The sequence below is a fragment of the Phyllostomus hastatus genome, unplaced genomic scaffold (assembly GCF_019186645.2).
Source record: "Phyllostomus hastatus isolate PE091 unplaced genomic scaffold, TTU_PhHast_1.1 phas_scaffold_46, whole genome shotgun sequence".
In the NCBI taxonomy this organism is placed as follows: Eukaryota; Metazoa; Chordata; class Mammalia; order Chiroptera; family Phyllostomidae; genus Phyllostomus; species Phyllostomus hastatus.
In genome coordinates this window covers 9,020,356-9,034,396 of record NW_025334032.1, presented here as the reverse complement: position 1 = coordinate 9,034,396, position 14,041 = coordinate 9,020,356, and the positions used below count along the sequence as shown (strand labels likewise).

The 14,041-nt window shown below is 37.1% G+C and overlaps 1 pseudogene; it reads left to right on the top strand.

Annotated features, from left to right (window-relative positions):
- The first annotated feature begins 932 nt into the window (after window positions 1–932).
- LOC123807735 lies at window positions 933–1,546 on the top strand (annotated as a pseudogene).
- Window positions 1,547–14,041: the final 12,495 nt, after the last annotated feature.

Sequence of the window (14,041 nt, the reverse complement as noted above, 5' to 3'; positions counted from 1 at the left end):
ATGGGGGATCTGGAACCCCCTGGAGACTATTAGCTCCTCTTGAGGGATACCATAATTTGCATTAATCCAATATGCTACCCAGGGGTATCCCTGGGCTGTGGGTAGGGGTCTATAATTTTTTTTCTTGTTTTCTTGAAAGACTCTTTGTATCTATGGGTAAGGAACAAGTGTGGGAAAGTCTGCCAATAATTTAGCCTGTTGTAACTGATTCATGAATTCTTTTATGGGAACAATCGGGGATAGTTTCTTACTTAAGTTTATAAACACCTTGTTTAAAACAATTTGGGCATGATTCAATAGTTTAGGGAGAACTAGTTGTCCCTTCAGAATTTCCCTCAAAATCAATTATTGACTCTCTTCAAGACTCTTTCTTCTCATGGCCTGTTCTTATGGGAATCAGGGTACAAAGTAAGAGCATGATCAGTATTAGCAAGGAAATTATTAAGAGTAATCCCCAGGAAAATTACCGACCCCCTTTGTATGCCACACTCTCTTCCAGGAAGATGGATTCCTTGAATTCCCTCTTTCCACGTTCGGACCTTGTCAGAAAACATGGTTGGAAGAGGGCATGGCAGTGTGTACTGTAAATTATATGTACGATATCAACTGCATTATACTTTACTTTTTAATATCCATAGCTATATTTTTTACTCTTATAATACATTGTATATACTGGCTCATTTGAACCAGAAAAATAAATACTTGTTTTCACATTGACATGTTAATCATCCCTAGATTTTGTATTTCAAGTTCTTAGAATTTGTATTAAGAGGCTTATTCGAAGCTTGAACAAAAATATAAACACAATGAAAAGAACTGGTGTGTGTGGGAAGAGCAGGTGGAGAAGGATCACTGGCAAGATCCTGAGGCTTGGCTCAGTTGCCTGCTCCTGCCCTGGCCCTCAGTGCCCACCTGGTCCACACAGTTCAATCATGATCAAGGAGATCCTCATCTTCAGTAACCATGGGAAACCATAGCTCTCCAAGTTCTACCTGTACAGTAAGGACACACTAGAGCAAATCATCAGGAAGACATTCCATTTGGTATCTAAGACAGGTGAAAATGTTTGTCATTTCCTAGAAAGAGGATTATTAATTGGAAGATCTGACAACAAACTGATTTATAGACATTATGCAATGCTCTCTTTTGTCTTTTGTGAGGATTCTTCAGAAAGTGAACTTGTCATTTTAGATATAATTCAAGTATTTGTGGCAACATTGAACAAGTGTTTAGAAATTGTCTGAACTGGATTTTATTTTCTGTATAGACAAGGACACAATATTCTTGCCAAAATGGTAATGGGGATAATGGTACTGGAGACCAACATAAATGAGATTGTTACACAAATTGATGCACAAAATAAAATGGGGAATTCTGAGGCTTAGTGGGAGCTCTAGTCCCTGCTGTATCAGCTGTAAAAAATATGACTCTTCCTGAGAGCCCAAGAAATATTAACATTGGTGAAATCAGTGCCAAACTGGCCTCTTTTAAAGAAAAAAAATTAAAAGGCCACTCCCAGGTTAAAACAGGCAGAAAAGTCATCTAGGTTTACCATGCAGTTGTTTACAGAAAGCAGAGGAACAGGGTCTTAACATTTGCTCTTGAAGTCAAGGTACTGTACAGAAGTTGTGTAAAATCAGTGTAGAAAGTCAATGTCATTTTACTTGCTCAGCAATTTTGATGAAATTGAGTAATTTTCAGTGTGATGTTTTTTCTTTCTTTTCTAAACTGCATTCCTACACACTCCTAAGGCATGACTCTATACATTGGCTACAACAGTATTTCACAAAGCATTTGAAATATATCTTTAAATTATGTACAACCTAAAACATTGATGCTTCGTATGGATCACAAGTGTAACATTCTTTAACTTAACTCTTTCTGTCATTTGTCACAATTGTTAATCAAAAGAACCAAGTGTGAATTGTTTTACTTCTTAGTTTAAATGAACTCCAAGGTAAATGGACTTCTAAAGCAAAATAAATAAGTAAATAAATAAATAAAATAAAAAATAAAAATTTAAAAAGTGTATGAACAATTTAAAAAATATATATTTAAAAATACTCTAGAGGTTTTTCGTCAGAATCCTCAACCAGCTAAAATGTTCCAACAAAGTATCAGCTATTTTAACTGGTTGGGGCAGTCACCAAACTGCCCTAATCAATCCCTAATTATTCAGCTCAATCCAAGTCAGAATGCTTTTCAATGGAAAAATCTCTGTCTTTCTCATTTTATAATATACATATACATGTGTTTATCAGGAAATGGGGAAAATGTTAGAGAATGTGAGTGCATGAGAACATGAAGAAATTTCTAAATGGTTTTTTTTATACAAGTAGGAAAAGAAATAAAAACGATGTTAGTGCCTATTCAAGATGAAAACAGTCAGAAATTTCAGAAACAGTTACTAATTGCAATAACCCAGTTCTGACTAAAGACTATCATAAAAATATATCTGGGTGAAAGATATACAGATAGATCAATGGAACAGAAGTGAGAATCAGAGTCAAAAGTAAACACAGGCAGAGATAATTCAGATGGATAAGCAGATCAAGACACCCACTAAATCTGAAAGTCTTTCATAATTTTTATACAATCACATGATATTTTTCATGACAAAAATAGTATGTAAATGTTGCATATGTCAACATAAAATTTACTAGTTGTTGGACATTTCCCCAAAGTTTTCCCAATATTATACATATTCTTCCAATCTCCGAACGTTGATTCAGCTCTAGCTTTGTCCCAGAAATATTTGCCACAGCCACTGTGGAAAATAGTATGGAATTTCCTCAAAAAACTAAAAATGAAACTGCCTTTTGACCCAGCAATTTCACTGCTAAGATTATATCCAAAGAGCCATGAAATACCAATCCAAAAGAACCTATGCACCCCAATGTTCATAGCAGCACAATTTACAATAGCCAAGTGCTGGAAGCAACCTAGGTGCCCATCAGTAAATGAATGGATCAAAAAAACTATGGTACATTTACATAATGGAATTCCATGCAGCAGAGAGAAAGAAGGAACCCCTACCCTTTGTGATAGCATGGATGGATCTGGAGAGCATTATGCTAAGCGAAATAAGCCAAGTGGTGAAAGACAAATACCATATGATCTCACCTTTAACAGGAACCTAATCAACAAAACAAAAAAAACAAGCAAAATATAACCAAAGACACAAATTGAAAACAGGCTGATAATGACCAAAGCGGGGAGGGGAGGGAATTTCAGGGCAAAAGGGTGAAGGGTTTGCAAGAACAATTAGAAAGGACACATGGACAATAACCAGGAGGGATGGAAATGGGAGGGAGGTGGAGAGGGCTGGGGGGTTGAGTTGGGGTGGAAGGAAAAGGCAGAAAACTGTACTTGAACAATTAAAAAAAATAAATAAAAGAAGAAACTGTTCTATATATAGTTAATGAATACTACTCAGCCATAAAAATAAGGAAATCCTGCCATTTGCAACAGCATAGATGAACCTAAAAGGCATTATGCTAAGTGAAGTAATCCAGACACAGAAAGATAAATAATACATGATTCCACTTTTATGTGGAATCTAAAAAAGTCAAACTCTTAAAACCAGAGAGCAGATTGGTGGTTGCCAGAGAATAAGGGGAGAAGGAAATGGGGTGCTATTTCTAAAGTGTACAAAGTTTTCAGTTATGAAGCATGAATGGTTCTGGAGAGCTAATGCATAGCATGGTGACTATAATTAATAATAATATATGAGGGGGGCACCCAAAGAAAAAATAGGAATTATCTTCTGGAGGGTAAGATTTTTGTAATACAGACTTCCCCCACTAGGTTAGTCTTCTAGGAACCCATCTGTATCTATGTACCAGATAGCATTGTTGCAAGAGGCTGTGTTCTACTTGACTGATTTTTTTTTTTTGGAAGACACAACACTCAGTTCATTTCATGATGGGTGATTTACAAGTTCACCTACCCACAGGACACTGAGTGTTCAGCTGAGTTTTTTAAAATAGTTTATTGTTTATGCTATTACAGCTGTCTCACTTTTGTCCCTTTGTCTCATTCCACCCAGCCCACCCCTCCTAATTCAGTCCCTCACCATTGTCCAACACTTTTCAACCAAAACAGCAGGACCTCTGTGCCCCACGCTCTCTATCCACACAATCTTTCCCCAAGCAACTTTCTTTGTTGTTTCTCTAGATAAAAAAAAAAGGCCTCAAAGAAAAACATTCTGCCAATGTGAAAAAGGTAAAACAAAAAGTGGTAGAAGCACTAAAAGGCATCAAAATCAACAAATTCAAAAACTGTTTTGAGCAGTGGAAACAAAAAGTCTTGATAGGTATTTTGCATCAAATAGAGAATACTTTGAAGGTGACTGAAGTTTAAACATGTAAGAATAAATACACAATTTTTTGTAAATAAATTCCAGTTTTGGGGGGTCTCCCCCTAGTATTATATACTGAAAATTTTCTAAGGGACTAGACCTTAACTGTTCTCACCACACACAAAAAAAGTAATTATGTGAAGTGATAAATATATTAACTAATTTGATTAGTAATCATTTCACAATGTATACATATATCAAAACCACATGTACACCTTAAATATATACAATTTTTGTCAATTCTACCACATTAAAGCTGGGGGGGGAATAAAAAGAAAAATGAAGACCAAAAGGGGAAAAAAGAACAGATGACAAAAATGTTTTCTTCATCCCAACTACTACAGTGCCTCATTTCACTCCCCAAACTTCACTTGGACATTGTTGTTATGTACATAATGCTTTAGAACATAAACTATAATCATGTCTGGCTAGTGTCAAGGTAAGAGCTAGGGCCCAGATCTGACAGAGCCTCCCCTAGGGGCCTTCACCATGTAACTGCTCACTGACAGGATGAGGGTCAGAATAATTTAACTCAGTGCAAGCCTAGCCCTTGAAGACTTGAAGAAATGGAATAGATATACTAATTAGGGCCCTGCCAACTCTTCTATAATTTGTGCATAAAAACAATGGAAACTTAGGCCAGGCAGGAACATGGCGGTGTGGTACGTGGGAGGGGATTCCCCTTCTCCCTAAGCACAGGGGAGAAACTGGCTGATCTGCAGAGGAACAGAGCAAGGGGCCAACACTATTGCAACATTTATGAAAATAGGACATCAAAAATTATAGCGGACATTGAAAAACCAGACGGTAAGGAGACTGCTTCAGGACAATAAGGGCCCAGGGATCAGTGCAGGGACCAGGGAGGTTGCAGCCCCCAGGCCCAGAGAGGGGAGTCAACCACTCCCTCCCCGGCCAAACAAGGATTGAGCAGCACCCAGGGAGGCCTAGTTGTTTGAAAGCACAGAGAGGGGAGTGAGGACTGAGAGACAATCACACAGGGTCTGTGAGTACCCACGCATAGCCCTGGGAAGAGTGGACTGTGGGCCCACACCCCCAACCCGGAGATAGTGTGGTTTTGTGGAAGACCCAGACCCCGCAGTCCTGAACAAGGAAAGGGCATGGGCCTTCGCGGGATTCTGGAGCCTGAAGTGGAGAACTCCGGGAGGTGCATGCCCCCTCGGGATTTCCAGATCTCACACGATGAACCCGGAAAGGATGCAGGCGCTTCACAGGAACACAGAGACCACGGTGGTGAAATTGGGGGAAGTACGTGCCTCCTCACAATCCCCGCAGCTAACACCTTACACTGTGAACCTGGAAAAGACGGGGGTGTTCTACGAGACCCCAGAGCCCGGAAGACCACAGTGGTGAGGTCCTGAGGGCGTGCTTGGGAGCACCCAGAACTATGCCTGGGGCCAAGCAGCGAGGCAACAGACCAGCTCTGGGGAGAGCGTGCGAGGCTAGCCCTGGAGACAGTACACTAGAGGTGGACTGAGTTCTGACTGGGAAAACTAAAAAGCATTCCAATCGCCCCTCAGCCTGCTGAAGCCAGCAAGACCAGAAAAACTTTTTTGGCCAGTTAGAAACCAACAAGAGGTTTTTTTGTTTCTTTTTGTTGTTGTTGTTCTTATTGTTCTTGTTGTTTGATTGTCTGATTTTACCATTTTTTAAGGTAACTTTTTATTTTTTAATTCTTATTTTTATATTTATCAATTCCTTATGTTTCTTTTCTTTCATCCTAGTGTTATTCCTTCCATTCCAAATTTATCTCTCCTTCATTCCATCTTCTAATTTTTCCTTTTTTTTTTTTTGATCCTGCAACTTACAGCAAATTTGTATTATCTTTTTCTCATTATTCTGTAATTTTTTATTTTAATAGTATTTTGGTATTCCTCTTATTTCTGTATAGTCTTTGCTGGTTATAATGTATTGTTTGATAGGTTTCCCCTATTATCTCATTCATAGTGTGTTGCTAATTTACTGTTCTTCATATGTGTTCCATTAGGACACCACTCAAGGTTCTATACTCCCTATTCTTGTTCTCTAGGTCTCATAGATTCTGCCATATGATGGTTGCTCTAATATTACTGTAAATAAGACCTATTTCATACAATTGTAAGTACTACACAACACCCCTCCCAGATCTCAGGCCACTTCGAGATTTCCCAAACTTTATTATTGTAGTGGTTAACTCTATTCTCTTATACACTACTCATATTTACTATTCTTTACTCCCACCCTACCTCAGAATCTGATCTCCCACAGCCTCACTGCTTTCTAGATCCAACTCACAACTCTTTCCTCCCTAATAAGAGTCTTATCTTCTTTCCATCCTTTCTGAAACATGGCCAGTGGGGTGGAAGATCACGGTTAACACTATATGTAGCCAAAGGATCTCCTATCTCTTCTCTACTGGCAGCTACTGTAAATATCATAGAATACTCTTTCACTGTCTTAAACCACTTTGCCTTACTCCTCCAACTGACCACAAAAAAGAGTAGGGGGGAGCTGTGAACACCAGGATACCCAAAGGAGACTGTACCACTGAATCTCCCAGGTATTCTACCACAGAAGTTCACACCATAAACCCAGGGAACTAGAACAGATCAACTTAAGAAACAGAGGCTAACAAGAAGAGTCTCACAAATAATGAGAAGACAAAGAAACAATTCCCAAATGAAGGGAAAAGAGGAAGCCTCAGAAAGAATGCTAAATGAAATAGAGGTAACTCAACTATCAGATATTGAGTTCAAAACAATGATTATCAGGAAGCTCAATGAGCTCACAGTGAGCTACCAGAAACTACAGGGAAGCTACAATGAACTCATTGAAAACTATATCAACATGAAAAAGGAAATAAAAACTATCAACAAGAGCCAAGAGGAAAGGAAGAATACAATATCTGAACTGAAGAACACAGGAGAAGGCGTGCAAAGTAGAATCGATGAAGCAGAAGATTGAATCAGTAAATTGGAGGACAAAGTAGAAAAAAACACCCAGAAATAGCAAGAAAAGGAAAAGAGGCTCAGAAAGAATGAAGAGGGATTAAGAGAAATGGAAGACAAAATGAAATGTAATACTATCTGTATAATAGGGATACCAGAAGGAAAAGAAGAGTGAGGGATAGAAACCCTACCTGAAAAAGTAATAATGGAAAACTTTCCTAATTTGATGAGAGAGAAATTCACAAATCCAGGAAACACAGAGAGTCCCAATCAAGAGGAATCCAAAGAGGCCCACCTCAAGATACATTATAATTAAAATGGCAAAATTTCAAGACAAAGAGTGAATCTTAACGGCAGCAAGGTAAAAACAGAAAGTAACATAAAAGGGAGCCCCAATAAGGCTAGCAGCTGACTTCTCAATGGAAACACTTCAAGCCAGAAGAGAATGGCAAGAAATATTCCAAGTAATGAGAACCAGAGGTCTGCAGCCAAGTCTGCTTTACCCAATAAGGCTCTCAATCAAGATAGAAGGCCAAATAAGAAGCTTCCCAGACAAAAGAAGTCTAAAAGAATACACCTCCACCAAACCAGCTCTGCAAGACATGCTAAAGAACTGCTTTAAGGAAAGGAAGGAGAGAGAGAGAGAGAGGAGGGAGAGGGAAAACAGGTATGTAAATGGCAATGAATAAGTACCTATCAATAATAACCTTAAATGTAAATGGATTAAATGCTCCAATCAAAAGACATAGAATAGCTGAATGGATAAGAAAACATGACCCACACATATACTGCCTACAAGAGACCCACCTCAGAATACAAGACCTGCACAGGCTGAAAGTGAAGGACTGGAAACAACTTTTCCAAGCAAATGGACAGGAAAAGAAAGGCGGAGTAGCAATACTCATATCAGACAAAATAGACTTCCAAAAAAGGGTCATAAAAAGAGACCCAGAAGGTCACTTCATAATACTCAAGGGAAGAATCCACCAGGAAAATATAAGAATTGTAAATATATATGCACCCAATATAGAAGCACCCAAAAACGTAAAGCAAATCTTAGAGGACTTCAAGAAAGATATTGACAGAAACACAATTATACCAGGGGATTTTAACATCCCACTGTCCAAAATGGACAGATCTTCCAAACAAAATATCAACAAAGATATTGTAGCATTGAACAATACCCTAGATGAAATGGACTTAACTGATATATACAAAGCCCTTCGTCCCAAAGAAGCTAAATAAACATTCTTTTCAAATGCCCATGGAATATTTTCAAAGATAGACCACATGATAGGACACAAAACAAGCCTCAAAAATTTCAAGAAAATTAAAATTATACCAAGCATTTTCTCAGATCACAAGGGGCTGAAATTAGAAACCAACCCCAAGGAAAAAAACCCAAAATACTCAAAATCATGGAGATTAAATACCATGCAATTAAACAATGATTGGGTCAAGAATGAAACTAGGGAAGAAATCAAACGGTTTCTGGAAACTAATGAAAATGAATTCACAAAAACTTATGGGAAGGCAGTCCTGAGAGGCAAGTTCATAGTGATACAAGCATATCTAAAAAAAGATAGAACATTTCAAACAAGCAAACTAACCCTATGTCTACAAGAACTCGAGGAACAACAACAAAGACAGCCCAGAAGAAGTAGAAGGAAGGAAATAACCAAGATCAGAGCAGAATTAAATGACATAGAGACTAAAAGCACAATTCTAAGGATCAATGAATCCAGGAACTGGTTCTTCAAAAAGATAAACAAAATCTACAAGCCTTTAAGCAGACTCATCAAGAAAAAAAGAGAGAAGACTCAAATAAACACAATCAGAAATAAAAGAGGAGAGATTACAACTGATACCACAGAAATACAAAAGATTGTAAGAAATTACTATGAAGAACTATATGCCAAGAAATTTGAAAACCTAGGTGAGATGGACAAATTTCTAGACAAATATAATCTTCCAAAACTCAATGAAAAAGAAGCAGAAAGCCTAAACAGACCAATAACAGCAAAAGAAATTGAAGCAGTAATCAAAAAACTCCTGACACACAAAAGCCCTGGACCAGATGGCTTCACAAGAGAATTCTACAAAGCATTTAAGAAAGACCTAACCCCTATCCTTCACAGACTATTCCAAAAAATCCAAAAAGATGGAAGACTCCCAAACTCTTTTTATGAGGGAAACATCATCCTAATCCCAAAACCAGAGAAAGACACAATAAAGAAAGAAAACTTCAGGCCAATATCGCTGATGAACATAGACACTAAAATCCTCAACAAAATACTGGCAAATCGCATCCAACAATAAGTTAAAAAAATCATGCACCATGATGAAGTGGGATTCATTCCATGGATGCAAAGATAGTACAGTATTCACAAATCTGTAAATGTAATACATCACATAAACAAAAGCAAAGATACAAATCACATGATCATATCAGTAGATGCAGAAAAAGCATTTGATAAGGTACAGCACCCATTCATGATAAAAACACTCAGCAAAGTGGAAATAGAGGGAGCATTCCTCAACATAATAAAGGCCATGTATGAGAAACCTACAGCCAACATCATACTCAATGGCCAAAAATTAAAATCTTTTCCACTAAGATCAGGAACAAGACAAGGCTGTCTACTTTCTTCAATTCTATTCAATATGGTACTGGAAGTTTTAGCCACAGAGATCAGACAAGAAAAAGAAATAAAAGGCATCCAAATCAGAAAGGAGGAAAAAAAAACTGTCACTGTTTGAAGATAACATGATAGTGTACATAGAAAATCCTATGGACTCCACCAAAAAATTGCTTGACCAAATAAATGAATTTGGCAAAACAGCAGGATACAAAGCCAATATCCAGAAATCAAAGGCATTTCTGTACACCATCAATGAAACAGCAGGAGCAGAAATCAAGGAAAAAATCCCATTTGAAATAGCAAAAACAAAAATAAAATACCTAGGAATAAACCTAACCAAAGAAGTAAAAGACCCGTATTCAGAAAACTACACAACACTGAAGAAAGAAACCAAGGAAGACACAAACAAATGGAAACATATACTGTGTTCATGTATTGGAAGAATTAACATCATCAAAATGTCCATACACCCCAAAGGAATTTACACATTCAGTGCAATCCCTATTAAGGTACCAATAGCTTATTTCACAGATATAGAACAAACACTTCAAAATTTTATATGGAACCATAAATGACCCCGAATAGCTGCTGCAATTTTGAGAAAGAAGAGTAAAGTAGGAGGGATCACACTACCTGACACTAAACTATACTACAAGGCCACTGTAATCAAAACAGCCTGGTACTGGCATAAAAAACAGTCCCATGGACCAATGGAACAGAACAGAGAGCCCAGAAATAAACCCAAGTCTATGGTCAACTAATATTTGACAAAGGGGGCAGCAACATAAAATGGAGTAAAAATAGCCTCTTCAACAAATGGTGTTGGGAGAACTGGACAGCTACATGCAAAAACATGAAATTAGAGCACCGACTTACACCTTACACAAAAATAAATTTAAGGTGGATAAAAGACTTAAATATAAACCATGACACCATTAAAGTCCTAGAGAAGAACATAAGCAGGAAAATCTCAGATATTTCATGCAGAAACATTTTTACTGACATGTCCCCTAGAGCAAGGGACATAAAGGAAAGAATAAACAAATGGAACCTCATCAAAATAAAAACCTTCTGCATAGCTAAAGAAAATAATATCAAAATAAAAAGAGAACCAACTGTATTGGAAAACATATTTGCCAATGATACCTCAGACAAGGGTTTCATCTCCAAAATATATAAAGAACTTACACAACTACACTCTAAGAAGACAAGCAACCCAATTAAAAATGGGCAAAGGACTTAAACAGACACTTCTCCAAGGACATAGAGAGGATCCAAAGACACATGAAAAGATGTTCAATATCGCTATCTATCAGAGAGATGAAAATTAAAACCACAATGAGATACCACTTCACACCAGTCAGAATGGCCATCATAAACAAAGCAACAAACAACAAGTGTTGGAGAGGTTGTGGAGAAAAGGGAACCCTAGTGCACTGTTGGTGGGACTGCAGACTGGTACAACCACTGTAGAGAACAGTATGTAATTTTCTCAGAAAACTAAAAATGGATCTGCCTTTTGACCCAGCAATTCCACTTCTGGGACTATATCCTAAGAACACTAAAACACCAATACAAAAGAACCTTTGCACCCCAATGTTCATAGCAGCACAATTTAGAATACCTAAGTGCTGGAAGCAACCTAGATGCCCATCAGCAAATGAATGGATCAAAAAACTATGGTACATTTACACAATGGAATTCTATGCAGCAGAAAGAAAGAAGGAGCTCCTACCCTTTGCAACAGCTTGGATGGAGCTGGAAAGCATTATGCTGAGTGAAATAAGCCAGGCAGTGAACGACAAATACCATATGATCTCACTTTTATCAGGAACCTAAACAACAAAACAAAGAAACAATCAAAATATAACCAAAGACAGTGAAATAGAGGACAGGCTGACAGTGACCAGAGGGGAGAGAAGAGGGAATTTCAGGGGAGAATGGAAAGGATTTACAGGAACAAATATAAAGGACACATGGACAAAAGCTAGGGTGGGGTGGGAGGGAGGAGGGGAGGGAAGTGAGTGGGCTGGAATGGGAGTAAAAGGCAGAAAGCTGTTTTGAACAATGATTAAAATAAAAAAAGAAAAATAAAGAAAAAAGACAATGGAAACTTTTCATTGTTATGATTATCATTTAATATGTATTGCATATATTTTGTTTCCTTTACAAATAAAAACTTTTCAATTAGTATAACTTAACAAGCATAGATTTTTTTCCAGTAAAGAGATCTTATTCTCTTCAATACAACCACTCATTCTAATGAAAAGAGATTATATTGGTAGTAGTATGGATTAGGTAGACATGCCATTCAATGCTGTTATTTATACTTACATGATAGACTGAAAGTAAGATACAAGAGTACATACTTCACTGATAATATGGCATGGGTCTTTCCTCATGTAAATAATTCATCAGTTTAAAACCTGAAATAGAGAGAGTGATGGTGAAGGAGTATTTCAGACTTCCTGTCAGAGGAACTAAGCCAGCTCAAGCCTCCATGACTAAGTAACATGTGATATCCTGATTATCAAGTCAGCTCTAGCAAGAATATGAGTTCTGGGTCAAAGTAATCTATAGCCTCCATAAAACAAAGCAAAAGTAGGGATCTATCAAGTCCTAAGGAAGGTAAGAGGCTCCCTTTTAAGTGTCTATCTCTCTTTATCTAGACATAAAGCAGAACACTTGGGGCAATTTGACATAAGCATTTCAATGTTTTTGTAAGTATAATAATGGAGATGACAAAACGTTAAAAGCACTATTTTTATTTTTTATTCAGTAGAGTGAGTAACAGAAATTAAACTTTACTCCTGCACTGATCAAGTCCTCAGTCCCTACCCCTGAGAGAGGTTCAATAACAGGGTAGGTTTTGGATACACAGTAATGACACCTGCTTTGCACATTTCTTAGAATAATTTTAAGTGAAGTATTTCATGAATTTTTACAACAAACATGAAAATATCTGCAAACACCATTCCATAACATTATATAACCAACTATAGGACACAACCCACATCTATTCTATCAGATACTGAATTTCGAATTTTTAGGATAAGGTAGCAAATCAATATTCACCTTATAACCTTTTCCCAGTTTCCTTCCTAGGCAAGGAATGGGGCATTTGAATTTGGTAAAAGATACTGAATCAGCACTGAAGACAACATCACCAGAGATGGATGCTTTGTGATTGGATTAAACAATATCACCTGCCATGAGCTTATCTGATAAAGTACAGGATTCTGATATTGAAAGATGATTAAGGAAATAAGCAGCATGTTAAATATTAAGCATTTCTTGGAACATGAACACTATGCTAGAGGTTACTACATCATAGGAATGGAATCTTTAAAAGAGCTCAAGGTCTCTGGTTCTAAGAATCTTCTTAAGCACAAAAATGTCTAAGAATCTGCTTAAGCATGAAAATGTCAAAGTATCTAAATGGGTTCCAGAACTGATGCTAGAAGGAAACATGATTGCTACAGTGTGCTTTACTTCTCAGATCTCCAGGTATTTTCCATTTCACCTATAACACCATTGCCCTCAAATACATTCAGCTTTGGGGAAAAAGAAATACAGTTAAATCCATCTTCTTGGTAGCCATCAAATTAAGACTCTCTTTTAACTTTCTGTATTGTTCCTATTTGAAAATTTTCTCTCTCTTCCTTAATGTTATCAGATCTCTCTGACTCTCCATAATGCTAGAACAAATAATGGTATACCATATTTTTTGGACTATAAGATGTACTGTTGGTTTATTTTGGGGGGTGATGGGGAGTTTGTTTTTTTTTCCTCAAATTTTGGAGAAATAATGGTTGTTAATGCTGCTGTTGAGTTCTGTTTACATTTACATTGGTGAAATATTATGTTATTTATGTTATTAAATATTTTACCACATTTTTTGCTTCAAAATTTTGTTTCCTATTTTCCTCCTCTAAAACCTAGATGTGTCTTATTGTCCAAAAAATATGGTACTTACTTATTCTTTAAATACTTTTGAGTACGTACTACATGCCGGGTTCTATTTTATGCCCTGGAGAGGTTAATTAATAAGTATCAGGCCCTTTCATCCCTTGTCAAATTGTTAGAATAATGAC